This window comes from Erinaceus europaeus, chromosome 21 (genome assembly GCF_950295315.1).
Source record: "Erinaceus europaeus chromosome 21, mEriEur2.1, whole genome shotgun sequence".
Taxonomy (NCBI): domain Eukaryota; kingdom Metazoa; phylum Chordata; class Mammalia; order Eulipotyphla; family Erinaceidae; genus Erinaceus; species Erinaceus europaeus.
Window position 1 is genome coordinate 12144602 of NC_080182.1, and position 13088 is coordinate 12157689.

Sequence of the window (13088 nt, forward strand, 5' to 3'; positions counted from 1 at the left end):
CCAGCAATAATCTTGGAGGCAAAAAATAAAATAAAATAAAATAAAATAAATATCCTTTTCAAAATGAAGACAGAAAAAGACCACAGCACCAAAGCTTCTTCAAATGCAGGGGGCATGTACATGGCAAAGCAGTGTGCTACCCCAGGGACCCATTTCACCGGCACTGCTCTCCTGTTCTGTTTTGTTTTTAACCCCAATCTGTACTTCTAAGATACCTACTGTCAGGTGATCATAGCTTCTGAGCACTTGAGTAACCCACTCTTCATCTCCCACCAGCTAGGACAGACTAAAGAAAACAGAAGTCAGTTACTACTCACCCCCTCCATTCGCTCTCTTCAATTCTAACCTACTACCCATCTCTAAAGAAGTAGCTGAAATGAAAAAGATAAAAACACCACGTGCTGGAGGATGCCAGGAACCAAAGTCACCGGAGATTCAGCGCTGGTGGGATGCAGACTGGTCGGACCACTTTGAGAGACCATTGGGCCATGTCTACCAAAAGAAATACGTTTCCTCATGACTCAGTAATTCCACTCCCAGGAAACACACACACACACACACACACACACACACACACACACACACACGTTCATCAAAATTCAGGTTCTCAAATGTTTGGAGCAGCACTGCCAGCGGTGATCCCAAATGGAAAACAACCCAATAGCCGTCTACAGTAGCACGGATAAGTAGCTAAATTGGGGTATAGACATATCTATAACAAGAAGAATGAACAAACTCCAGCAACAAGCAGGCGTGTGGATTGGTCTCGTGAATTTAAGCTGGCCGAAAGAAGCCAGACTACATGATTCTACTTAGACAGGAATCAAAACCAGGCAATGTTAATAGAGGGAAATGGATGTGAGTATAACAGGTCAGCCTTAAAGAGCAGTGGTAGGGACCGAAAGAGGGCAGAGGGGGACTTCTGAGGTGCTGGTGAAGTCTGGTTTGTTGGCCAGTGTGTTGGCTATCCCAGGTTTGTTCAACTAGGGACAGGCCTTGGGCAGAACATGTCGAGTCGGTGCACAGGTGGGGTGCAGACTTTAAGAGAAGCATCAAGAGCAAAGCCTGAGGGTGAAATGCATGTGGACCAAGATCAGCCTCAAATCTCACTGAAATGTGCCCATATTTAATAGCCTTCTCTGCCTGCCAGACAGGACACTTGTATGAGGATGGGAATGGCAGGGAGCTAACGGCCACAAGGGCAAAGTAGCACAAAGTATCTTGAGAAACAAGTTTTGTATGGACTCACAGTGAACAACACACTTAACCCGACTTTGAAGCTGAGGTGGAAGAAGGGCAGGATAAAGGAAGCAAACCAGTCTTTAAAGTCTTTGATTGGGAGTCAAGCGGTAGCGCAGCCAGTTAAGCACACATGGCACAAGGCGCAAGGACCCACGTAAGGATAACGGTTTGAGCCTCCGGCTCCCCACCTGCGGGGAGGTGAAGCAGGTCTGCAGGTGTCTATCTCTCTGCCCCCCCATCTTCCCCTCCTCTCTCCATTTCTCTCTGTCCTATCCAACAACGGCATCTATTATAATAATAACCACAGCAACGATAAAACAAGGGTAACAAAAGGGGGAAAAGAGCCTCTAAAAACACTGGATTCGTGGTGCAGGCACCGATGCCCAGCAATAATCCTGGAGGCGAAAAGAAAAGAAAAGAAAAGAAAAGAAAAGAAAAGGGAAACATCTTTGATTGGAGGGCATGGGAGATAGTTTATGCAAAGAGACTCTCCTGCCTGAGGCTTCAAGTTCCCAGGTTCAACCCCCAGCACCAACATAAGCCAGAGCAGAGCTCTGGAAAAAAAAAAAAAAGATTGGTACTGGGCAGAGCGTGTGTCATGCAATAGGCTCTGCCTAGAGTCAAACCCGAGTACCACATGGGAAGTGCAATGGCACGAGAGGAAGCTCCAGTGATGTAGGGTCTCTCTATCCACCTCCATCTCTATCTGAATGGAAAAGGTAGTCTGGAATGATGGAACTACACATGCATGGTAAGAAGTGGAGATTGTTTCGTTTTCAAAGCATATTATCTCCAGAATAAGGCACGTGCCATCTTAGTGTTTCAAACCCCACCCCTCCAGGAAAGAGTTCCTGCCTAAGGACCTGTGAACGAACAATCACTGTAGAAACAGCTGAACTGCTTCTCTTAGACTCCACTCCCACCCCCATCAGAATCCCACACAACTATGTGAGGAGGGGAGGAGGGCTGTGTAGGCCAAACCGGCCCCTAATCTAGCAAAGAGGGTTCTCCCCCCACCCCCAGATGCGCCACCCCTCTTCTCTTAGCCAATTGTGATAAGACTATGAATCTGCACGTGCAATCCACACGGAGTTTCAGACGTGCCTTAGGGACTGAATACTTGGCTGTGGTCTCTGGCCAGTGAGTGCCAGCATGGTAGACCCAGGCTGGACAGGGCCAGATTCTGCAGAATCAAATAAACTGTTTCATTTCCTACCTTTCTCAGAACTCCTGAGTCCATTCTTGGGATAAAGAGGTAAGTGTGTTTCTAGCGTGCATGAGGCTCTGCCTCCCCTAAAACCCCCTCTGATTGTTTTCTGTCAACCACATGTTTCTGCCTAAGTTAGATAGGGTCTGACAAAGAAGGGTAAGGCTCAGATTCTGACCAAAAGCTCCTTGGAGAAGGTGCCCGTGCTCAGCCCCTCACCCTTTCCTCCACCCTGTGGCCTCCTCACGGCACCAGACTGCAGGGGCTTCTCCTCCACTGGCATGTCGGCCGGTCTTTGAGTGCAGGTGCACGCAGATTCCCGCACCTCTCCCAGAGCTGAGAAGGGAGGTGAAACCACATCCTGCTGGGGACAGAGTATGGGGACTTTCTGGCATCCACCAGCAGCAACCACTGTCCCAGCTCTGTCTCCTACCTGCCAATATTCATCTCCACGTCTTAATATATTTGGGAATCCAGATGCTGGTGGTGGTAAACCTTCAGGGACCCCCTTTCTACTACCTTCAGAAACCACCCCCCCAGACAGATCAAGGGACCAGAAACCTGGTTATGTGCTCACATTAAAGTGCACAAGGTCCCAGGTTCAAGCCCCTGGTTCCCACCTGCAGGAGGAAAGCTTCACGAGTGGGGAAGCAGGGATACAGATGTCCCCTTGTCTCTCTCCTTATTTCCCCCTCTCCTCTCAATTTCTTTCAGTCCCTATTTAATAAAAATAATTTTTTAAAACATTTTTTAAAAGGCAGGTAGGTACGCACTCCGGCAGTGGACACTGACTACACTTCCCTTTCTGGCCGCTAGTGGGAGATGCCGGCCCATGTGAGACCAACTGTCTGTGGTGGTCTGTGTAGGGGAGTAGGGGTGAGGTCTTGGCTCTCACATTTCTGTAAACTGGCTTTCTCACTGACTCCCGGCAACCCAAGCTGGCTACCCAGGCGCTCCCTGCTCCTCCGTGTACGCGTGAGACACCCAGAGCCCCACACCCGGCTCCAAAAGGAGTGATTCGGGGAACAGAGGAGCAGGTGGTATCTTCTGAACCTCCGCTGCCACCCCCACCCCCCCCGCCTTCCAAGAGCAATTCTTGCTTAGATCTAAGAGTCTCGAAAATAAGAAAGTAAAATGCTGTAGGGAAGGAAGACAGAGTGTACCTCTGCGTGTGCCCCAGCTCCGGCCAGTGGCCACCAAGCAGGGAGCAGTTTGCTTTCTGTTCCAGGGACACCCCTGGCCCAGCTGTGCTGTGTCAAAGTCGGGTGTGCGCTGCCGGGCGCGCATGTGGGTCTGCCTGGGGCCCGAGGGTGTCAGCCAGTGGGTCTGTGTGTCTGTGTGTGTGTGTCAAGGGGCAGGGGACTGGGCAGGGCGAATGCTGGAGAGAGTGTATGTCCATCCATCGTGGGTGTCTGTGGGCTCACGGCCTGTGACCTTGCTGGTGGGTCTACATGTATGTGAGCGCGGGTGTCCGTGTGTCCCGGAGAACCCGGCCCCCATGTCTGAGCACTGTGGGCGTCGCCGAGCCCACTAGCTTGTCCACGTGTGTCCGTGTGTTTGTCTACGCCTCTCAGCGCGCAGATGCATCTCAGGTGTGTGTCTCGGTGTGGGGGGGTGTCTGTGTGAACGTGTGGCGGTGGCCGCGGCCGCAGGGTGGACTGTCCCCAAAGCAGCGAGTGAGTGCCAGTGCGGGTGCGCCCCTGTCCGCGCCCGCGGGAGCGGCTCTCCGAGGCGGAGTGTCCCCAGGTCGGTGCCTGCGTGGCGGTGGCGGTGGCGGTGGCCGCGTCCGCGGGGGCGGCTGTCTGTGGCGGGGCGCCCCTGGGTCGGCGCGGGGTGTGCGGCGGGCGGGCGGGCGTCCCGGTTCGCCCTCCCCGCGGGCGGGGCACCACGTGCGGAGCGGAGCTGGGCGCGTAGCTCTGGGGCGGAGCCAGCCCGGGGCCCCGAGCCCCAGGCAGAGCCCAAGCGGGGCCCGCCCCCGACCCCGCCCCCCGCCCGCCCGCCCGCCCGCCCGCCCGCGGAGCCGGGAGCCCGAGCAGAGCCGCGGAGCCGAGACGGCGGTGGCGCCCGTGGGATGCGGGGAGCGCGCCCCCGGGGCCACTGAGCCTGCGCCCCTGCCCGGAGCCCCGCGCCCAGCCGAGCCCGCGCCCAGCCGCAGACGCCCTTCCTGGGCCCGGCCGGGGCCCCTGCAGGTGAGCGAACGCCCCGAGCCCAGCGGCCCCGGCCAGCCCTAGCCCCCTCCGCCCGCCGCCGCCCAACTTTCCTCCCCGAGGGGTGGGCGCCTCCAAGCCCCGCGCGCCCCTCCCCTGCCCGGGAGGGCCGGCCGCTGCCTCCCCCGCCGCTGCACCCCGGGGTGCGGAGGGAGCTGGGACTCTGCTCTGCCGGACTAGAGGAGATCCTCCGAGGGGCGTCTCTCCTCGCCGCGCCCCCTCCTCTCTCCTCCCCGCCCTTCTCCTTCCCTCCCCTGCCGGGTTTCCCTGCGCGCTGTCGAGGGCCTGGGGAGGGGGCCCGGCGGCCCCGGCTTCCCGGCCGCCCCTGGCGCAGACTCCGGGAGGGTCTGGCAGTGGGACCCGGATTCCTGAGGCCGGGGACCCCAAGGTCAGGGCGGCGACTGTGCGCGCGGTGAGTGTGCTGGGGGGGTGGGTTGTGGGGTGCCGGCCAAACAGGACTGAGAATGGGGGAGGGGGTGGAGCGGTCCGCCGGGGGTGTCCTCTCTGGAACGAGATCTCTGCCAGTCCCGACCCGGGAACAGACCTCTGTTATTCTCGGGGGGAGAGACCTTTGTGCGTTTCCTATCACTGTGCGCTCCAGCCACGAAGAGATCTCTGCGCCCTCTGACGTCCTAACCCCGCTGCGCCTGTCTTCTGTGCGCCTTGAAGGCAGAGATCTCTGTGTGCTAGCGACCGCGGAGATCTCAGTGCGCAGGGACCGAAGAGAGTCCTCTGCCCGCGGTGCCCTGACCCGCAGGTCCGTGCGCCCTGACGGGAGGCCAGCAGCCCGGTCCTCTGGGTTATTGAATCGGCTTCGGTGACGCCTGGGAGGGAGTGGAGGTGTGGAGCTCTATGGGGCCCGAGGTCGGGCTTGGCCAGGGATGCGGGGGACGAGGCCCGGGACGCGGGTCCACCCTGCAAACACCTGTTAGAGGTGGCACAGCCCGGTGGGAAAGCCATGGGAGGCCGAGGCCAGAGTTGCAGGTTCCTGGTTGGTCCTTATGTCCTGCCCCGGGGTGATGGGGGCAGGTCTTTTCTTGGGGTACTGGGCCGACATTTCTTTCCCCCAGTCTCCTAATTACTTGCTGAGGCGCCCATAGTCCCTCCCTGGGTGACCCCACCGTGCCTGCACATTGAAGGCTTGGCTGCGGGATTCACTCTGCCCCCAGAGAGAGTGGAGTGGGTGTGGTGGGACCGGGAGCCACCGTGGGGGGGGGGGGGGGCTGATGGCTGAACCCTGTTGCTGTCACAGGTGCGTGGGGTGGGCAGCCTGAAGGCACAGAGTGCAGGATACGCCTATGATCCCATGTCCTCTTCGTGTAGAAATGAGCCTCGCTGGCCTTGTCATCTGACCCTGTCACCACATTGTAGAGGGGGAAGCTGAGTTTGGGTGTCAGTCAAGCACTTGTCCAAGGTCACCTCCAAAGTGGATTAGGGTCTTTGAAATCCTCTTGGGGGTGGGGGGGTCAGGCTGACTTAGGACATAGATTCATTCCAAGGACTCTCCGTTCATTGATTGGACCTGACCAAAGGGTATCTGAAGAGGAGACCTGACCTGGGTGCCAGTAGTCAGTGGCACATGGGCAGCTTCTGTGCCTCTGGGGGGCTGGGCCCTTCCTCTGTATGGTCATCCAGTCTCCTCTGGAACAATTCCAGACTGACTCATCCAGTATGAAGACCAAGCTCAGAGAGGTGGAGAAAGCACCAGAGACAGCTGGAAATCGGGGAGCAGGGGGTGGGGGCTAATCCCCAGGCAATCCAAGAATGGGCAGCCTTGGAACTGAGAAATGGCAGTCTGGGTTCTGATCTTGGGGTGTGTGGTCCTGGGGACCCTGAGCAAGACTGTTGGAAAGGTGCACCATCCTAGAAGCATGTCCCCACTCTACTCACACAAAAGATCAAGGAGAGTCAAAGGGACTTAACAGTCAATAAAGAACCATCCACTTGGGTTTTGAAGGTTGAATAGGAGTTTTCTAGGTGTGACAAGTACAGTCCCGCCTTCAGAAGCAGCATATCCAGGAGAGCGTAGAGGTGTGCATCCACAGCACTCAAGTCCAGAGTTGAACTATGGACACCTCGGTGTAAAGAGAAACCAGAGCAGAAGCAAAAGTTGAGGTCAAAGTCACAAGAGTCCTTATGCAGGAACTGGGAATTTTATCCGTAGTAATGTACTAAAAATAGCTGGCATTCACTGAGTGCTTTTTACCGGCCAGGCTCCATGCTGTGCATTTGATATGTTCCGTGCTGCTCCCTCCTTGTGCAAGTTCTGGAGGTGGGAGCTAAAGAATGACCATTCAGGGGCCAGGCAGTGGCGCACCTAGTTAAGCGCACACACCATAGTGTGCAAGGACCCGGGTTCAAGCCCCTGGTCCCCACCTGCAAGGGGAAAGCTTCATCAGTAGTGAAGCAGGGCTGCAGGTGTGTCTGTCTGTCTCTCTCCATCTCTATCTTCCCTTCCCTTCAATTTCTCTGTGTCTCTATCTAATAATAAATAAAGTTTAAGAAAAGGAATTTTTTAAAAAATGACCATTCTGGGAGTCGGGTGGTAGTGCAGTGGGTTAAGCGCACTTGGTGCAAAGCACAAGGACCAGGATAAGGATCCAGGTTCGAGCTCCCGACTCCCCACCTGCAGGGGAGTCGCTTCACAAGCGGTAAAGCAGATCTGCAAGTGTCTGTCTATCTTTCTCTCCCCTTCTCTGTCTTCCCCTCCTCTCTCCACATCTCTCTGCCCTATCCAACAACGACGACGACATTAACAACAACAATAATAACTACAACAATAAAACAACAAGGGAAACAAAAGGGAATAAATAAATATATATATTAAAAAATATTTAGGGAGTCGGTCGGTAACTCAGCGGGTTAAGCGCAGGTGGCGCAAAGCGCAAGAACTGATATAAGGATCCTGGTTCAAGCCCCCGGCTCCCCACCTGCAAGGGAGTCACTTCACAAAGGGTGAAGCAGACCTGCAGGTGTCTCTCTTTGTCTCCCCCTCTCTGTCTTCCCCTCCTCTCTCCATTTCTCTCTGTCCTATCCAACAACAATGACATCAATAACAATAATAACTACAATAATAAAAAAGACAACAAAAGGAAATAAATAAATATTTTTTTAAACTCTCAAAAAAAAAAAAAAAAAAAGACCATCCTGCAGATGGTGAAAGTGGAGACCCAGAAGTGTTGAGCACTTTGCACACGGTCTCTCATCCTCAAGGCACGAAGACTTGGGCTTGACCCTGTGAGTCCCTGCGCCTGCCTGAGCTGTGCGACCTCCAGAGCAGGGCAGGGCAGGGCAGGGCAGGGCAGGGCAGGGCAGGGCAGGGCAGGGCAGGGCAGAGCAGGGCAGGGCAGGGCAGGGCAGGGCAGAGCAGGGCAGGGCAGAGCAGGGCAGGGCAGGGCAGGGCAGGGCAGAGCAGGGCAGGGCAGAGCAGGGCAGAGCAGAGCAGGGCAGAGCAGGGCAGGGCAGAGCAGGGCAGGGCAGAGCAGAGCAGGGCAGGGCAGGGCAGGGCAGAGCAGAGCAGGGCAGAGCAGAGCAGGGCAGGGCAGAGCAGAGCAGGGCAGAGCAGGGCAGGGCAGAGCAGGGCAGGGCAGAGCAGGGCAGAGCAGGGCAGAGCAGAGCAGACCAAGGCAGGGCAGGGCAGAGCAGGGCAGAGCAGGGCAGAGCAGGGCAGAGCAGGGCAGAGCAGGGCAGGGGTGCCTGGGAGGACCAGGCAGGTTGCCGCAGGTGACCCGAGCTCATGGCATGTCCACGAAGGGAAGGTCCCCCTCAGTGAGGTTCATTGTCACTGTGTCACATGGCAAGAGGGACAGTGGGCAAATGAAGTCTGGTGACAGACAGACGAGTGAGGGTGGCTGTTTCAGTGCCCCAATTTGTGCCCGGAGAGCCCTCGGGTGAGGTAGCATTGGAGAGTCAGGCGTGGTCAGGGCAGCAGGCTGAGGACTCACTGTCCGCAGGGCCTGCACACTGCAGCCACGGCCGGAAGTCACATTGCCTAGCACAAGAACAGGCCAGGGGTCTCCATGGTGGAGACAGTAGCATCACTTGAAAAGTTCAAATAAATAAATATTTAAAAGCTCTGTTAAGGCCCCACCCTTAGCAGCACCCTTTGACTCTCAGAGGCTTGGGCGCCAGGAGTTTTGAAGGTGCCCAGATGTCCTCTAAGTGACGAGGTCGGGGGAGAGAAGAGGCAGGAGCCATGTGCTCAGGGGCCTAGAAGGAGGCTTCAGGGGCAGCAGGAGGAGAGCCTGGAGCCAGAGGTGTCACAGGAAGGGGTGGGGTGTGGGGAGGCCTGCAAGGACTGACAGGGAGTCCCCTGCTCCCTTCTGCTGAGAGAGTCGGGAAGCTCCACTCTGCTTGCTGATGGCTAGATTAAAGAGGATGCATAATTTAACAAATGCCCGTTTGATTGAGCACAGTCCAGGGCACAGCGACCTTCACAACAGAAACTTCTTTCCTGGCACCCACGAAATGCCGTGCCGAGTGCAGATCACAGATGGGCCGTCATTGAATGAGTGAATGGATGAATGAATGAATGAACAAACGAACAAACAAATGAGTTTGGTGTGCATGAAAGACCCTTTGGAGGGAGTTGAGAAGCCAGCTGGAGGTGAGGATGTGGAGGCAGCACAGGAGTTTGATGGCTCAAGAACAGGGAGAGAGAGAGAGAGGATGTGATGTGGGGTGGGCGGGGTGGAAGGATGGGTCAGAGAGCCCACAGTGTCCAGGGGCACCTGGGGGCTTATGGCTGCTGGGGGGGGGCATGTCTTTTCTGCAGTGAGTGGGAGACTAGAGGTTTATGAGTTAAAATCACACCCATGGGGGGGGGGTTTGGTCAGTCTAGCTTGTCTGGGTGTGTGTAGGGTGGGGGTGGAGGGGATTCTTCCTTTCAGTCTGGGGCTGGGAGGCTGGGGTGACTAGAACCTGCTCCCTACTGGGAGCAGGGCAGAAGGAAGGTTCTCACTCTGGAGAAAATGCTCCAGAGCTCCAGGTTTGGGGGCAGAATAGGTTACCCAGTACAGATATCCAAGACCAGAGGGGCTGGGGTGAGAGTCCAAAGCTCTGGAGAGGAGGAGGAAATGCCAGAGAGCATTTGTGGACAATGGCTGGATAGACACAAGGTGGGGGGGCCAGGAGGGCTGGGACTGGGTATCCCCAATCTTCTGCCAGCCCTCAGACTGGCCTGAGGTAGAAGGTAGAGGTCTGCCTTTGGCTGTGGGACAGGGGAGCCTGACTGGGAAGTTCAGCATCCACTCTGCACCATGGAACATTCTGGAAGGTGTATAATTCACATACAGTAAGTAATGACTGTTATGAAGTTTCTATACTGTTTGGAGAAAGACAGACTGAGTACTCCTTACTCCTGATCATTGTAGGTAGTGACCGGTGCTGTGAAGGAAATAAAGCAGGGTGCTGTGTGACTTTCACCGTGCTGGTGTGAGAGCACCCCTTGAAAGAGGAGACTGAGCTGGGGGAAGAATGTCTTTGAAATCGGGAACAGCCTGTGCAAAGGCCCTGAGGCAGTGCCTCAGAGCTCAGAAGACAGGACTGGCTACTGAGGCCTGAGGGAGGGAATGGGCTGTGGGCAGAGAGGTCCCTACCCTTGCTCTCACAGTGCCTGCCCCTTCCTCTCCGCACGGCTCACCCCGGCTGGCCCAGCTGGCAGCGGTTCCTGGGGATGAGACTATTTTTAGACCCAACTCTCCTCTCCCGTGGGCAGAGAACATACCGTGTCTTTTTAGGATGATCAATATGGAATGGACGCTATTTATAGCCCCCCTCCCCAGTCAGTGCCTGGGACCCAGAGACCCTCCGGTGGGGGCTGCGCAGGACCAGGCTTCCAGGTCCTGGGCAGACTTCTTTCAGACTTCTGCCACATCCCCTTGTGGGACACCTCCCCTCTGACCCCTCCCCGTGGGGCCTCAGTCAGGAGCTGGGGAGCTGGGCACATGCAGTTTTGTGTCCTGGAGGGAATACAGAAAAAGTAGTAGTGCTTACAGAAGCCAGAGTCCATTGGTCGCCCTCGTCCATCCCTGCCTCTGCTGACCACTCTGCACAAGGAGTCAAGATGCCAAGGACCATCAGGACCCCCAATCCCAGCTTCACCCCACATCTGCCCAGGATCAGGAGAACCAAAGGATGGGGTTGGGAGTCCCACCTTCCCAGCAGAAGGTTGGCGGGGTCCCTAGCAGCCAGAGGAGGCTGCCTGGAGGAGGCAGGATTGGAGTCCACATAGTCCTGTAGAATTCGGAGAGGTGAAAGGAATCAGATCATATGTTCCACAGGCCGGTTGTGGGAAGAGAGTGTTTGTGCGTGGAGACTGGAGTTCTTTCTCTTTTTCTCCTCTTCAGCATCTCCTGATCGGATCTCCCAGGGAGGAAGTGGGAAGTCAGGTCCACACAGGGACATTAGCAGAGTGGAAGGACAAAGCTGCTCTCACAGCATCTGTGTGGGCCCAGGGACTCCCTCGGAGAGCCCTCTCTCCCCTTCTTACTGCCCCGTCCTAGGGTCAGAGTGATGGGGGGCATGGAGGCAGGGGCAGATCCATGCCCCGTGTCTCCCTGGCCCCACCCAGGCCTTGCTCATCCAGGCCCTCATGTTTTCTGGAAATGAGGCTCTTCCTGGAGTCCAGAGAGTGAGGAATGCCTCTCTGGCAGGCATTGATTCCTCGAAGGCCTGTAAGAAGGAAGGACCTGACTCAAGGCCCTTTTCAAAGGGACAACAGGGCCCAGGGAGGCCTGTCTGGCCTGAGACACCAGATCCCAGATCAGTCCTCAGGGTACATTAGCCTTCCCTCGATCTGGGCCAGTCTGGGAGGTGACTGGACACTCACATATGGGAAAAAATACCAGACCATGGGAGGGGCCAGCCCAGCTCGATCAATACCTCCCGCAGGGCCTCATCAACCAGGGCTGGACTTGGCTCATTGGAGCCCATCCGAGCCAAGGTGCCTGCCCTCTGCCACCCAGTACCACCGCCAGCCTCTAGGCTCCCAACTGGGCCTGGGGCTCTCCACCCCAGAGACTTGCAGCTGGGCTGCTCACTCCAGCCAGGCCGCTCCTGTAGGTCGGAGGCAGCTCAGACTGCCTGCCAGTCACTCCCAGCTAGCCACTAAGAGGCTGGAAACCCAGGGAAAGCTCCCACTCGCTGGCTTGCTCGCCTGTTCGTTGTGGCTCAGGATGCCTATTAGCTGCGTAAATGCCCAGCTTCCGTTTCAGGAAACATCAGAGGGAAAGAGAGAAAGGAAAGGAGAGCTCCCTGAGGATCCCCGGGGGCCTGCTGTCCCCAGAGATAGCTGGACCTCGGCTCCCTTCTGGTCTTGGCCTTTCATGATTGAAGTAGGGACCTGTCTGTCCCCTGTGGGTCACTTGTGCACTGAAGAACTATCTTAGGTGCCAACAGATAGCAAAAGAAGGATCTCTAAAGCATTATGTTGAGCAAGAAGAACTGGCAGATGGGTCCAGGTGGGAGGTTGCTACATGCATGAAATTCTAGGATGGAGAAGCCCAGTTTGTGATTCTGGACGTCCGCAGAGGTGCTGGGGAAGTGGCAGCAGGGCAGTGCCCGGGGCCGTGACACAGCTTACTGACTAAACCTGGGCAGTAGCTACACAGGTGTCTCTCTTGTTACAACTCACCTAGCTGCGTGACTAGCAGTTGCGCACTTTCTTGTGTATATAATATCTTGGTTTAAAGGACTCTTAAGAAAACCAGTGGTGGGAGGGGGTCAAGCGGTAGCGTAGCGGGTTAAGCACACGTGGCGCAAAGCACAAGGACAGGCTCCCCACATGCAGGGGAGTCACTTCATAGGTGGTAAAGCAGGTCTGCAGGTGTCTATCTTTCTCTCCTCCTCTCTGTCTTCCCCTTCTGTCTCCATTTCTCTCTTGTCCTATCCAACAACGACAACATCAACAACAACAATAGTAGCTACAACAATAAAACAACAAGGGCAACAAAAGGGAAAATAAATAATAATAGGTAAATAAATAAAAAAGAAAGCCAGTGGTGGGCATCGAGCGGTGGTATACCGGTTTAAGCACACATAGTACCAAGTGCAAGGATCTGCTCAAGGATCCTGGTTCAAGTCCCTGGCTCCCCACCTGTAGGGGAGTCGATTCACAAGCGGTAAAGCAGGTCTGCAGGTGTCTGTCTTTCTCTGCCCCTCTCTGTCTTCCTCTCCTCACTCAATTTCTCTCTGTCCTATCCAACAGAAAGAAAAAAAAAAAGGTCTCCAAGAGCAGTGGATTCACATAGCAGGCACCGAGCCCCAGCAATAGCCCTGGAGGAAAAAAAGAAAGGAAAGAAAAAAGAGAGAGAAAGAAAACCAGTGGTATGGGGGGCCAGCTGGTGGCACACCTGGTTACACACACATAGTACTAAGCGCAAGGACCCACACAGGGATCCTGGTTCAAGCCTCTGGCTCCCTATCCACAGCTT

The 13088-nt window shown here is 55.8% G+C and overlaps 1 protein-coding gene across 1 annotated transcript in view; it reads left to right on the plus strand.

Moving 5' to 3' along the window:
- The first annotated feature begins 4483 nt into the window (after positions 1-4483).
- SCN5A (sodium voltage-gated channel alpha subunit 5) overlaps positions 4484-13088 on the plus strand; it is a 110544-nt gene continuing 101939 nt past the window's right edge. The window contains exon 1 of the mRNA XM_060180411.1: positions 4484-4638. The gene's annotated coding sequence lies outside the window, so the exon portion shown is untranslated. The remainder of the gene's footprint in view (positions 4639-13088) is intronic.